This window comes from Arachis hypogaea, chromosome 20 (genome assembly GCF_003086295.3).
Source record: "Arachis hypogaea cultivar Tifrunner chromosome 20, arahy.Tifrunner.gnm2.J5K5, whole genome shotgun sequence".
Classification (NCBI taxonomy): domain Eukaryota; kingdom Viridiplantae; phylum Streptophyta; class Magnoliopsida; order Fabales; family Fabaceae; genus Arachis; species Arachis hypogaea.
This window is the reverse complement of record NC_092055.1, coordinates 58,417,589-58,431,996: the sequence shown is the minus strand read 5'-3', so window position 1 is coordinate 58,431,996 and position 14,408 is coordinate 58,417,589. Positions and strand designations below refer to the sequence as shown.

Genomic DNA, 14,408 nt, shown 5'->3' with positions numbered 1-14,408 from the left:
GGGTTGTATGATGGTTTTAGAGGAGTAATAGAGATGATTGGTGAAGGGTATTTGTGGAAGAGAGTTATGAAAAGGTGTGAAGAGGAGAGAAGAACTGGTGGGGATCCTGTGGGGTCCACAGATCCTGTGGGGCCAAGGACTTAACATCCCTGCTCCAATTAGGCGTGTAAAACGCCCTTGCTGTGCAATCCTGGTGTTTAACGCCAGACTGCTGCTTGTTTCTGGCGTTAAACGCCCAATTATTGCTTGTTTCTGGCGTTTAACGCCAGGTAGATGCTTGATTCTGGCATTAAACGCCAGCTTGGTGCTTGTTTCTGGCGTTAAACGCCAGACAGATGCTTGTTTCTGGCGTTTAACGCCAGCATGATTGTCCTCCAGGGTGTGCTATCTTTAATGCTCTTTTTCATTCTATTTTTGATTTTTCAGTAGTTTTTGTGACTCCACATGATCATCAACCTAATAAAACACGAAATAACAAAGAGAAAATAAAATAGATATAATTAAATAACATTGGGTTGCCTCCCAACAAGAGCTTCTTTAATGTCAATAGCTTGATAGTGAGCTCTCATAGAGCCTCACAGATAATCAGAGCTAGGTTGGAACCTCCCAACACCAAACTTAGAGTTTGAATGTGGGGGTTCAACACCAAACTTAGAGTTTGGTTGTGGCCTTCCAACACCAATCTTAGAGTTTGACTGTGGGGGCTTTGGTTGACTCTGCAGTGAGAGAAGCTTTTCATGCTTCCTCTCCATGGTTACAGAAGGAGATCCTTGAGTCTTAAACATAAGGTTGTCCTTATTCAGTTGAAGGACCGATTCTCCTCTGTCCACATCAATCACAGCTCTTGCTGTGGCTAGGAAGGGTCTTCCAAGGATGATGGATTCATCCTCATCCTTCCCAGTGTCTAGGATTATGAAATCAGTAGGGATGTAAAGGCCTTCAACCTTTACTAGCACATCCTCTACTTGTCCATAAGCCATTTTCATGGATTTGTCTGCCATCTCTAATGAGAAATTGGTAGCCTGTACCTCAAGGATTCCCAGTTTCTCTATCACAGAGAGTGGCATGAGGTTTATCTCTGACCCAAGGTCACATAGAGCCTTCTCAAAGGTCATGGTGCCTATGGTACAAGATATTAAGAACTTTTCAGGATCCTGTTTCTTCTGAGGTAATGTCAGTTGATCCAGATTACTTAGTTCATTGATGAGCAAGGGAGGTTCATCTTCCCAAGTCTCATTACCAAATAATTTGGCATTCAGCTTCATGATTGCACCAAGGTACTTGGTAACTTGCTCTTCAGTAACATCTTCATTCTCTTCAGAAGAAGAATACTCATCAGAGCTCATGAATGGCATAAGGAGGTTCAATGGAATCTCTATGGTCTCTAGATGAGTCTCAGATTCCTTTGGTTCGTCAGAGGAAAACTCCTTATTGATCACTGGACGTCCCAGGAGGTCTTCCTCACTGGGATTCACGTCCTCTTCCTCCCTTGTAGGTTCGGCCATGGTGATTAAATCAATGGCCTTGCACTCTCTCTTTGGATTCTCTTCTGTATTGCTTGGGAGAGTACTGGGAGGAGTTTCAGTGACTCTTTTACTCAACTGGCCCACTGGTGCCTCCAAATTTCTAATGGAGGACCTTGTTTCATTCGTGAAACTTAGAGTGGCCTTTGATAGATCAGAGACTATGTTTGCTAAGTTAGATGGATTCTGCTCAGAATTCTCTATCTTTTGCTGAGTGGATGATGGAAAAGGCTTGCTATTGCTAAACCTGTTTCTTCCATCATTATTAAAGCCTTGTTGAGGCTTTTGTTGATCCTTTCATGAGAGATTTGGGTGATTTCTCCATGAGGGATTATAGGTGTTTCCATAGGGTTCACCCATGTAATTCACCTCTGCTATTGCAGGGTTCTCAGGATCATAAGCTTCTTCCTTAGAAGATGCCTCTTGAGTACTGTTGGATGCAGCTTGCATTCCATTCAGACTCTGAGAAATTATATTGACTTGCTGAGTCAATATTTTGTTCTGAGCCAATATGGCATTCAGAGTATCAATTTCAAGAACTCCCTTCTTCTGAGGCGTCCTATCACTTACAAGATTCCTCTCAGAAGTGTACATGAACTGGTTATTAGCAACCATGTCAATGAGTTCTTGAGCTTCTTGAGGCGTTTTCTTTAGGTGAATGGATCCACCTACAGAATGGTCCAGTGACATCTTTGATAATTCAGACAGACCATCATAGAATATATCCAGAATGGTCCATTCTGAAAGCATGTCAGAAGGACACTTTTTGGTCAGTTGCTTATATCTCTCCCAAGCTTCATAGAGGGATTCACCTTCTTTCTGTTTGAAGGTTTGAACATCCACTCTAAGCTTACTAAGATTTTGAGGATGAAAGAACTTGGCTAAGAAAGTCGTGACCAGCTTATCCCAAGAGTTTAGGCTATCCTTAGGTTGAGAGTCCAACCATATTCTAGCTCTGTCTCTTACAACAAACGGGAAAAGCATGAGCCTGTAGACCTCGGGATCAACCCCATTGGTCTTAACAGTATCACAGATCTGCAAGAATTCAGTTAAGAACTGAAAAGGAACTTCAGATGGAAGTCAATGAAACTTGCAATTCTGTTGCATCAGAGAAACTAATTGAGGCTTTAGCTCAAAATTGTTTGCCCCAATGGCAGGGATTGAGATGCTTCTTCCATGTAAATTGGAATTTGGTGCAGTAAAGTCACCAAGCATATTCCTTGCATTTTTATTATTTTCGGCCATGTCTCCTTCTTTTTCGAAAATTTCTGTAAGATTTTCTCCAGAGAGTTGTGCTTTAGCTTCCCTTAGCTTCCTCTTCAGAGTCCTTTTAGGTTCAGGATCAGCCTCAACAAGAATGTTCTTATCCTGGTTCCTGCTCATATGAAAAATAAGAGAACACAAAAGAAAATATAGAATCCTCTATGTCACAGTATAGAGATTCCTTATATGAGTATAAGAATAGAAGAATAGAAGAAGAGAAATTCGAACACCAAGAGGAAGGGAGGGTTCGAATTTTGAGATGAAGAGGAGTGTTAGTAAATAAATAAAATAATTAGAAAGAGATGAGGGGGAGAGAATTTTGAAAATTAAATAAAAAGAAAAGAAAAACATTTTTGTTTTTAATTAAAATTAAAATTAAAATTCAAAAATAAAAAGAAAAATTAAATTAAATTAAATTTAAAACAATTAATTAATTAAAAAGGAATTTTGAAAAAGAGGAAGGTGATTTTCGAAAATTAGAGATAGAGAGTTAGTTAGGTAGTTTTGAAAAAGATATGATTGAACAAAAAGATAGGATTGGTTTGAAAAAGATTTGAAAATTAAATTTCGGAAAGATAGGAAGTTAGAAAAGAAGGTAGAAAAGATTTTGAAATTGATTTTGAAAAAGATATGATTGAAACTTAATTTGAAAAAGATTTGAAAAAAAAGAAATTTAAAAAGGTTTGATTTTGAAAATTAAAGTTGATTACTTGACTAACAAGAAACTAAAAAGATATGATTTAAAATTTAAAGATTGAACCTTTCTTACTAGGCAAGTAACAAACTTAAAAACTTTTTGAATCAATCACATTAATGGTTAGTATTAATTTCGAAAATATGAAATAAAAATAAGAAAAAGATTTTGAAAATAATTTTTGAAATTTTCGAAAATCATAAAAGAAAAATGAAAAAGATTTGATTTTTGAAAAAGATTTGAAAAAGACAGAATTTTTAAATTGAAAATTTGATTTGACTCATAAGAAGCAACTAAAATTTTTAAAACTTTTGACTAAATCAAATCAAATTTTCGAAAATTATGAGTGAAATAAGGGAAAGATATTTTTTTTTATTTTTGAATTTTTAATGTAGAAAGAGAAAAACATCAAAAAGACTCAATGAATGAAAATTTTTGGATTAAAACACATAATGCATGTAAGAACACTATGAATGTCAAGATGAACACCAAGAACACTTTGAAGATCATGATGAACATCAAGAACTTATTTTTGAAAAATTTTTATGAAAAGAAAAACATGCAAGACACCAAACTTAAAAATTTTTAAAGTTGAGACACTAACAAATTAAAAATGCATATGGAAAACAAGAAAAGACATAAAACAAGAAATTTTAAAGATCAAACAAGAAGACTTACCAAGAACAACTTGAAGATCATGAAGAACATATGCATGAGTTTTCGAAAAATGCAAGAAGAATATAAACATGCAATTGACACCAAACTTACAAATTGACACAAGACTCAAACAAGAAACACAAAATTATTTTTGGTTTTAAGATTTTAAAGATTTTTTTGGTATTTTTCGAAAATTAATTTGAAAAAGAAAATAAGGATTTCAAAATTTTTAATAGGAATTCCAGGAATCTTGCATTGTTAGTCTAAAGCTCCAGTCCAGGAATTAGACATGGCTTACTAGCCAGCCAAGCTTTCAGTGAAAGCTTCGGTCCAAAACACTAGACATGGCCAATGGCCAGCCAAGCTTTAGCAGGATATTACATGCATTGAAGTGATTAGTTGAATCCTCAGTCCAAAAGAATTAGACATGGCTTTATAGCCAGCCAGGCTTCAACATGCTTCATGAAACACTAGAATTTATTCTCAAAAATTCTGAAGAATATAGAATAATTTATTTATATTTTTTTTTTAAAAATTTTTTCGAAAATAAAATTGAAATAAAATGCTTAAACATAAAATAAAATTACCTAATATGAGCAACAAGATGAACCGTCAGTTGTCCAGACTCGAACAATCCCCGACAACGGCGCCAAAAACTTGGTGTGCAAAATCGTGATCATTCCTTCCTTGGTAACGGCGCTAAAAACTCAATACGCACGTTCATGTTCTTAATTCTGTTTCACAACTTTGTACAACTAACCAGCAAGTGCACTGGGTCGTCCAAGTAATAAACCTTACGTGAGTAAGGGTCGATCCCACGGAGATTGTCGGCTTGAAGCAAGCTATGGTCAACTTGTAAATCTCAGTCAGGCAGATTCAACTGATTTTATGAATTGATAAGTAAAAGATAAATAAAATATAAATAAAATATAAACTAGGATAGTGGTACTTATGTAATTCATTGGTGAGAATTTCAGATAAGCGTATAGAGATGCTTTCGTCCCTCTGAACCTCTGCTTTTCTACTATCTTCATCCAATCCTTCCTACTCCTTTCCATGGCAAGCTGTATGTTAGGCATCACCGTTGTCAATGGCCACCTGTCCTCTCAGTGAAAATGGTCCAATGCGCTGTCACTGCATGGCTAATCATCTGTCGGTTCTCGATCATACTGGAATAGGATTTACTATCCTTTTGCGTCTGTCACTACGCCCAACACTCGCGAGTTTGAAGCTCGTCACAGTCATTCAATCCCTGAATCCTACTCAGAATACCACAGACAAGGTTTAGACTTTCCGGATTCTCAAGAATGGCCGTCCATGGGTTCTAACTTATACCACAAAGACACTAATAACTCGGACTCAGTCCCCTGTATTAGATATCCAAGAGATATCCATTCAATATAAGGTAGAACGGAAGTGGTTGTCAGGAACGCGTTCATAAGTGAGAATGATGATGAACATCACATAATCATCACATTCATCATGTTCTTGGGTGCGAATGGATATCTTAGAATAGGAATAAGCTTGAATTGAATAGAAAAACAATAGTACTTTGTATTAATTCATGAGAAACAGCAGAGCTCCACACCTTAATCTATGGTGTGTAGAAACTCTACCGTTGAAAATACATAAGTGATGAAGGTCCAGGCATGACCGAGAGGCCAGCCCCCAAACGTGATCTAAAGATAAAACTAAAGGTGTAAATACAATAGTAAAAAGTCCTATTTATACTAAACTAGTTACTAGGGTTTACAGAGATAAGTAAATGATGCAGAAATCCACTTCCGGTGCCCACTTGGTGTGTGCTTGGGCTGAGCATTGAGCTTTACACGTGTAGAGGCTTCTCTTGGAGTTGAACGCCAATTTGTAACCTGTTTCTGGCGTTTAACTCCACTTTACAACCTGTTTCTGGCGTTTAACTCCAGAATGCAGCATGGAACTAGCGTTCAATGCCAGTTTACGTTGTCTATCCTTAATCAAAGTATGGACAATTATATATTTCTGGAAAGCCCTGGATGTCTACTTTCCAACGCAATTGAGAGAGCGCCATTTGGAGTTCTGTAGCTCCAGAAAATCTACTTTGAGTGCAGGGAGGTCAGAATCCGACAGCATCTGCAGTCCTTCTTCAACCTCTGAATCTGATTTTTGCTCAAGTCCCTCAATTTTAGCCAGAAAATACCTGAAATCATAGAAAAATACACAAACTCATAGTAAAGTCCAGAAATGTGAATTTTAATTAAAAACTAATAAAAATATACTAAAAACTAACTAAATTATACTGAAAACTATATAAAAACAATGCCAAAAAGCGTATAAATTATCCGCTCATCAGAACTCAAAACTCAGCCTAAACACTCACCAAGTGGGCCCCAGAAGTATATTTTAGCACCAAAAAGACTGTTTTACCCTAACTAGTCATTGTTTAGTATTTAAGGGATTTTATTCATGTTATTCGGAGACTTTTACTTCACTTTTACTATCATACACGTTTATCATTATATTTTACCTCAGTATGAGTTTCTAAACCTCTTAGGTTGAGGGGAGGAGCCCTGCTGAGTCCTATGAATTAATAAAAGTATTACCATTTCTTCTCCGATCCGTGCTTGATCTGTCTCTAAGATGTATATCTGATCTTCATCGTGGTGAATAGGATGATCTGACAAATTAGCTCTATTTATCATATTAAGATGAACGTGCCTGACAAACACCCGTGTCTACTTGGATTCGTGTGAATACATGACTGGAAAGCACGAGCTAAGAGCCATGTTTATGCATCTCTCAGACGGTTAATCCACGACTTCATTGGGGACTTTTCGAGACACTAGTTTAGATGATTTCTGGGGAGATTAGGGTGTCCGTGGTATAGGCTAGAATCCTAGAAGCAGCATCCTCTAATCCGGATGATTCAACCTTGTCTGTGGCGTTTTGAGTAGGATCGCCAAGAGAATGGACTACTAAGCGCTTCACCCTTCGTCAGATTGGATGACCACGGCCAATGGCGTTCAATCTGTAGCAGAGGAGATCAATGACCATGGCCTATGGCATTTATCACATACAGCCTGCCATAGAAGAAGATCATTCACAAGCAGAGAAGACAATAGTATCAGAGTTAATTCAGAAAAGCAAAGCAACTCCAATCCTTAACTTTATTCCTCTCACTGATTTAATCCAATTGGTTTTATCCCTTTCAACTCAATTCTTTAACTTTATTACAATTCGGTATTCCTTTCACAATCAACAACTCCTTTTGATCTGCCAGACTAAGACCTGTAGGATAACCATAGATTGCTTCAAACTACAATCCTCGTGGGATGACCCTGACTCACTCAGGTATTACTTGGACGACCCAGTGCACTTGCTGGTATAATAGTACAAAGGTGTGGGGATCGTATGCACCACATATGCATATGATTCATGTCTGTCCTATAGTTGATGAGTCTCATCTGTCGGTTATCAAGCCAACCAGACAAGTCTGGCTGCTAAACCCTAGACTGTCTCTCATCATGCATCTCCAAGAGTCTATGCATAACTTTTTCTTATTCATATATAAATTTTGCACATTGGGGGAATCCTTCTTGGGAATTTATACGTGCCCGGTCACCCTGACAACGTAGGGTTAAAAAAGTATTGAGTCTCAACCTGGAGCACGTGGTGGCAAGCTACTGCTCTTTACCCAGGAAAACTCGTATCTCATATAAAATAAGTGCATAAGCCACATAAGCTTTCATATTCATTCAATCAACCATTATGTCCATAAAATTAGATATACATCACATCTCTACACTTTTCATACATAATTCATCATATTTCAAGCTTACTTATCCTCCAAGTTACCATCCCTTCCTAGCTTCACCACATCACTAAGCATACCACTAAGGTCTAGGGGCTAAAGGGTAAAAATAGAGGTTTAGATGTTCAAAATTACGTTTTAAAACACAAAATTTACTTTGCTGAAAATAGGGCTTCCGCATACGCATCAGTCTTGCCTACGCGTGGGTGTGTTTTTCCCCTGCTCACATCGTGTGCAAGTAGTCACATATGCAACTGGTGCATGGATTCCTACACTCCGTACAACTGAACCAGCAAGTGCACTGGATTGTCCAAGTAATACCAGAGGTGAGTCAGCATCGATCCCATGAGCATTGTCAGCTTGGATCAAATAGTGGTTATCTTGTAAATCTTAGTTAGGCAGATAGAAAAGTTGTTTAGTTGTTTACGTGCATAAAAGTAAAATAAAGAAAACGTTACTCAGTGGTTGTGAATCTAATGTTAAGAAGACGGTTAAGGCTTTAGAGATGCTTTTTTTCTTCTGGATCAATCCATTCTTACCGTCTACCCCAACTGTGAATGATTTCTTCTATAGCAAGATGTATGTGAACAATGCCGGTTCGAGCGGCCGCCAATCTTCCTCTAGGCTAAACACCAGGTTTAGTGCGCATCCAGTCTGAATAAGGGTTGATACTCAGAAATTTTCCCTTTCAACAAATTTCCTACCGGCAAGTGCACCGGTTTGTCATCAAGTAAAAACTCACTGAAGAGTGAGGTCGAATCCCACAGGGATTGGTAGATCAATCAATGTTAATTGGAGAATAGTGTTAGTTGATCGAATCGGATTTAGTTGCGAATTACAGAAAGTAAATTGGCGGGAAACTTAAATTACAAGAAAGTAAATGAATAGAAATTAAATTGCTGGAAATTAAATGACAGAATCTTAAATTGCTGGGAATTAAATGGGAATGGGGAATTAGCATGAAAATAAAGAAGCAAAAAGTAAATAGAATGGGTAAGATTAGAGATAGGGGATTCATTGGGTTTTGGGAGATATTGAACTTTCCAGATCAAATCATTTTTATCTCTTCCTTAATCAATGCATTCATTGACATTGCTTGGCAATCCTAGATGATCAGATCCCAATGTCTTGGCTCACTGATCTCTCTAATCATGAACAATTTCCTAATGTCTTAATTTAATTGTTCATGGGAAGAGTTGTAGTTTGGTCACTGACTATACCACACAAATTCATAGATCAAAGTATTGGTAGGATTACATGTCACTATATCCATCCAAACCCCAATCTAATCCAATGTGAGAAAGGAATTCTAGCATGAATTTTTTATTACTCTCTCAAGGATTCGAAGAATTCCAATTATGGATAGCTTCTCTCTCAAGACAACTATCCAATTGAATTAAGACCGAAAGCTTTCTAACAAAAATCAAGAGAAAAGAAAGAAGAAGAAGAAGAAAACTACTATTGATCCATTGAATTACAATAGAGCTCCCCTAACCCAATGAAAGGGGTTTAGTTATTCATATCTCTCAAAATGGAAATTGGAATTACAAGATACATTCTAGAAATTAAAACAGAGAATTGAAAAGTTCCGAAAGTGTACAAATCGAAAAATGGAAAAAAGTTTTTTCTAACTTAAATTCTAACCTATTTATACACTTTCTTCCACTGATCTTCAATCTCTGAATTGAGCTTTTGGCCTTGATGGGATTGGGTTGAAATTGGCTCCATTTGGTTTCTGTTGATGTTGAGAAGAGATCTATTTGAATTTGTGAGTTCTGATGCTTCACGTTGGGGTCAACATTTGATGGCCAACGTTGACTCAAACGCCCTTCTTTAAAAACCAGAAAAACTAGAGAGTGTTGCTGTCATTGGCGTTTGACTCAACGTTGGAGGGCCAACATTCCGCTTACCCATGCGTACGCGTACTTCACGCTTAAGCATGAAATCTGAAACTTTGCTCATTCACGCGTACGCATATACGACGCTTACGCGTGCATTGCCCTTTTTCCAATCCGTGCGTACGCGTCGATTCAAAATTCTCAACTCCGAATTTTGGGGTTGGCATCGCGGACGTTGGAGGCAGCGTTTGAGGCAACGTTGGACCTCCAAAGTTCACTTTGTGACGCGTACGCGTGACCCACGCGTACGCGTGGATGGACAATTTTTCCATTCCATGCATGCGCGTGACTCACGCTTGCGCGTGGATGTGAAAATTTTGCTTTTCCACGCATACGCGTCATAGACGCGTATGCGTCGCTCAAAATTTCTTTAGTCCAGAATTGAATCTTTTCATCATCACGTTGGGGGTAACGTTGGAGGTCCAACGCTCCCTCCAACGTGAGCATCAACCAATTGCGCAGAGATTTGCTCTGCTTCTCTTCCAACGTTGGAGGCAACGCTAGTGATCCAACTTGGCCACCAACGTTGCTTCCTCTTCATCTTCTCCAGGCTCCTTCTTCAACCTTCTTCCATGCTTTCTTTCTCCTGTCATCAACCAACACATGCATCAAAGTGATGAGCGGATAATTTATACCCTTTTTGCCATTGTTTTTACATAGTTTTTAGTATGTTTTAGTTACTTTTTATTATATTTTTATTAGTTTTTATGCAAAAATCACATTTCTAGACTTTACTATGAGTTTGTGTGTTTTTCGGTAATTTTAGATATTTTCTGGCTGAAATTGAGGGACCTGAGCAAAAATCTGATTCAGAGGCTGAAAAAGGACTGTAGATGCTGTTGGATTCTGACCCTCCTGCACTCGAAGTGGATTATCTAGAGCTACAGATACACATTTGGCGCGCTCTCAATTGCGTTGGAAAGTAGACATCTTGGGCTTTCCAGAAAGATATAATAGTCCATACTTTGCCCGAGATTTGATGGCCCAAACTGGCGTAAAACGCCAGCCAGAGACCCTTTTCTGGCGTAAAACGCCAGAACTAGCACCAAAAATGGAGTTAAACGCCCAAACTGGCACCCAAGCTGGCATTTAACTCCAAGAATAGCCTATGCATGTGAAATCTTCAATGCTCAGCCCAAGCACACACCAAGTGGGCCCCGAGATTGGATTTCTGCACTATCTGCACTTAGTTACATACTTTCTGTAAACCCTAGTAATTAGTTTAGTATAAATACCATTTTTTTACTATTGTATTCGGATACTATCATACTTGGAACCTCTTTGGGAGGCTGGCCTCACGGCCATGCCTAGACCTCTTTTTCTTATGTATTTCCTACAGTGAAGTTTCTACACCTCATAGATTAAGGTGAGGAGCTCTGCTGTTCTTCATGAATTAATGCAAGTACTATTGTTTTTCTTTCAATTCACACCTACTTCTTCTCCAAGATATACTCTCATACTTAATCTAGTTAAGTCAGAATGAATGGGTGATCCGTGACAATCACTCCCTATCTTCGTTACTCGCTTAGCCAAGATCCACGTGCCAGACAACCACAAGTAGTCTACATGATGTTCAACGTAGTCATTGGATGATAGCCGGAGTATATTCTCTTGGGTCTCTAATTCACGATTTGCATCGTCTCTCCTGACAACAGAGCATCCAAATCCATGATTAGAACCTTCCTGGTATAGGCTAGAACCAATTGGCAGCATTCCTAAGATCCGAAAAGTCTAAACCTTGTCTGTGGTATTTCGAGTAGGATCTGGGAAGGGATGACTATGATGAGCTTCAAACTTGCGAATGTTGGTGATGAGCGGATAATTTATACGCTTTTTGGCATTATTTTTACATAGTTTTTAGTATGATTTAGTTAGTTTTTAGTATATTTTTATTAGTTTTTAATAAAAATTCACATTTCTGGACTTTACTATGAGTTTGTGTGTTTTTCTATGATTTCAGGTATTTTCTGGCTAAAATTGAGGGATTTGAGCAAAAATCAGATTCAGAGGCTGAAGAAGGACTGCAAATGCTGCTGGATTCTGACCTCCCTGCACTCAAAATGGATTTTCTGGAGCTACAGAACTCCAAATGGCACGATCTAAATTGCGTTGGAAAGTAGACATCCATGGCTTTCCAGCAATATATAATAGTCCATACTTTGCCCGGGTTTAGACAACGCAAACTGGCAATCAACGCCAGTTCCATGTTGCATTCTGGAGTTAAATGCCAGAAACAGGTTGCAAAGTGGAGTTAAACGCCAAAAACAGGTTACAAACTGGCGTTCAACTCCAAGAGAAGCCTCTACACGTGAAAAGCTCAATGCTCAGCCCAAGCACACACCAAGTGGGCCCCAGAAGTGGATTTCTGCATCATTTACTCATTTCTGTAAACCCTAGTAACTAGTCTGATATAAATAGGACGTTTTACTATTGTATTAGACATCTTTGGATCATCTTTGATCAGTTTTATACTATCTTAGACCTTTATGGGGGCTGGCCATTCGGCCATGCCTTGACCTTGTTCTTATGTATTTTCAACAGTAGAGTTTCTACACACCATAGATTAAGGTGTGGAGCTCTGCTGTTCCTCATGAATTTATACAAAGTATTATCATTTTTCTATTCAATTCAAGCTTATTCCGATTCTAAGATGTTCATTCGTACTTCAATATGAATGTGATGATCGTGACAGTCATCATCATTCCCAACCTATGAACGCGTGCCTGACAACCACTTCCGTTCTACCTTAGATTGAATGAATATCTCTGGGATTCCTTAATCAGAGTCTTCGTGGTATAAGCTAGAATTCATGGATGGCCATTCTTGAGATCCGGAAATTCTAAACCTTGTCTGTGGTATTCCGAGTAGGATCTGGGAAGGGATGGCTGCGACGAGCTTCACACTCGCGAGTGCTGGGCGTAGTGACAGACGCAAAAGGATCAATGGATCCTATTCCAGTATGATCGAGAACCGACAGATAATTAGCCATGCAGTGAGAGCGCATTGGACCATTTTCACTGAGAGGACAGGATGTAGCCATTGACAACGGTGACGCCTAACATACAGCTTGCCATAGAAATGAGTATGAATGATTGGATGAAGACAATAGGAAAGCAGAGGTTCAGGAGGAACAAGCATCTTCATACGCTTATCTGAAACTCTCACCAATGAATTACATAAGTATCTCTATCTTTAATTTACATTTTATTTATATTTTAATCATATTTTAATTATCAAATATCCATAACCATATGAATCTGCCTGACTGAGATTTGCAAGATGACCATAGCTTGCTTCAAGCTGACAATCTCCGTGGGATCGACCCTTACTCACATAAGGTTTATTACTTAGACGACCCAGTGCACTTGCTGGTTAGTTGTGCAAAGTTGTGACAAAGAACTAAGATTATGAACGTGCGTATTAAGTTTTTAGCGCCATTACCAAGGAATGAACCGTCACGATTTCTGCGCACCAGTTGGGCGCAGTGACAGTGTGCAAAAGGATAGAGGGATCCTATTCTGACGCTAGTGAGAACTGACAGATGATTAGCCGTGCGGTAGCTGTGCCTGGTATTTTTCATCCGAGACAAGAAATCCGACAGTTGATTAGCCGTGCAGAAACCGTACCTGGTATTTTTCATCCGAGAGGATCATACAGCTTGCCATGGAAGGGAGCACGCATGATTGGATGAAGACAATAGGAACACAGAGGTTCAGAGGCAACAAAGCATCTCCAAATGCTTATCTGAAATTCCCACCAATGAATTACATAAGTATCTTTATTTTATTTTATGTTTTATTTATCTTTTAATTATCAAAACCTCATAACCATTTGAAACCGCCTGACTAAGATTTACAAGATGACCATAGCTTGCTTCAAGCCAACAATCTCCGTGGGATCAACCCTTACTCACGTAAGGTATTACTTGGACGACCCAGTGCACTTGCTGGTTAGTTGTGCGGAGTTGTGAAAAGTGTGATCACAATTTCGTGCACTAAGTTTTTGGCGCCGTTGCCGGGGATTGTTCGAGTTTGAGTAACTGACGGTTCATCTGGTTGCTTAGATTGGGTAATTTTATTTTATGTTTAAGCTTTTTTGGTTTATTTTCGAAAAAAAAATATTTAGTTTTTGAAAAATTCATAAAATTTTTAAGAATGAATTCTAGAGCTTCATGGGATATGTTGAAACCTGGCTGCCTGTTAAGTCATGTATAATCTTTTGGACTGAGGTTTTCAATTTCCATTGTAGAAAAGACATGCTTGTATGTGTTATGTTAAAGCTTGGCTGGCTATTTGGCCATGTCTAATTCTTTTGGACCGAAGCTTTAGAATAACATTGCATGAGCCTTTGGATTCTCATTTAAAATTCTGTGCTAAAGCTTGGCTGGCCATTTGGCCATGTCTAATTCTTTTGGACCGGAGCTTTAGACTAACATTGCATGAATCCTGGAATTCTTATTAAAAATTTTGAATTTCTTTATTTTCTATTTCCAAAAATTTTTCAAAAAATACAAAAAAAAAATTTAATAAAATCATAAAACCAAAAATTTTTTTATGTTTCCTGTTTGAGTCTTGTGTCAAATT

At 38.2% G+C, this 14,408-nt stretch overlaps 1 non-coding gene across 1 annotated transcript; it reads left to right on the top strand.

Annotated features, from left to right (window-relative positions):
• Positions 1–2,267: 2,267 nt before the first annotated feature.
• Positions 2,268–2,375, top strand: LOC112787259 (small nucleolar RNA R71). The gene has a single exon (XR_003194680.1). It is a non-coding gene; the product is annotated as a small nucleolar RNA R71 (small nucleolar RNA).
• Positions 2,376–14,408: the final 12,033 nt, after the last annotated feature.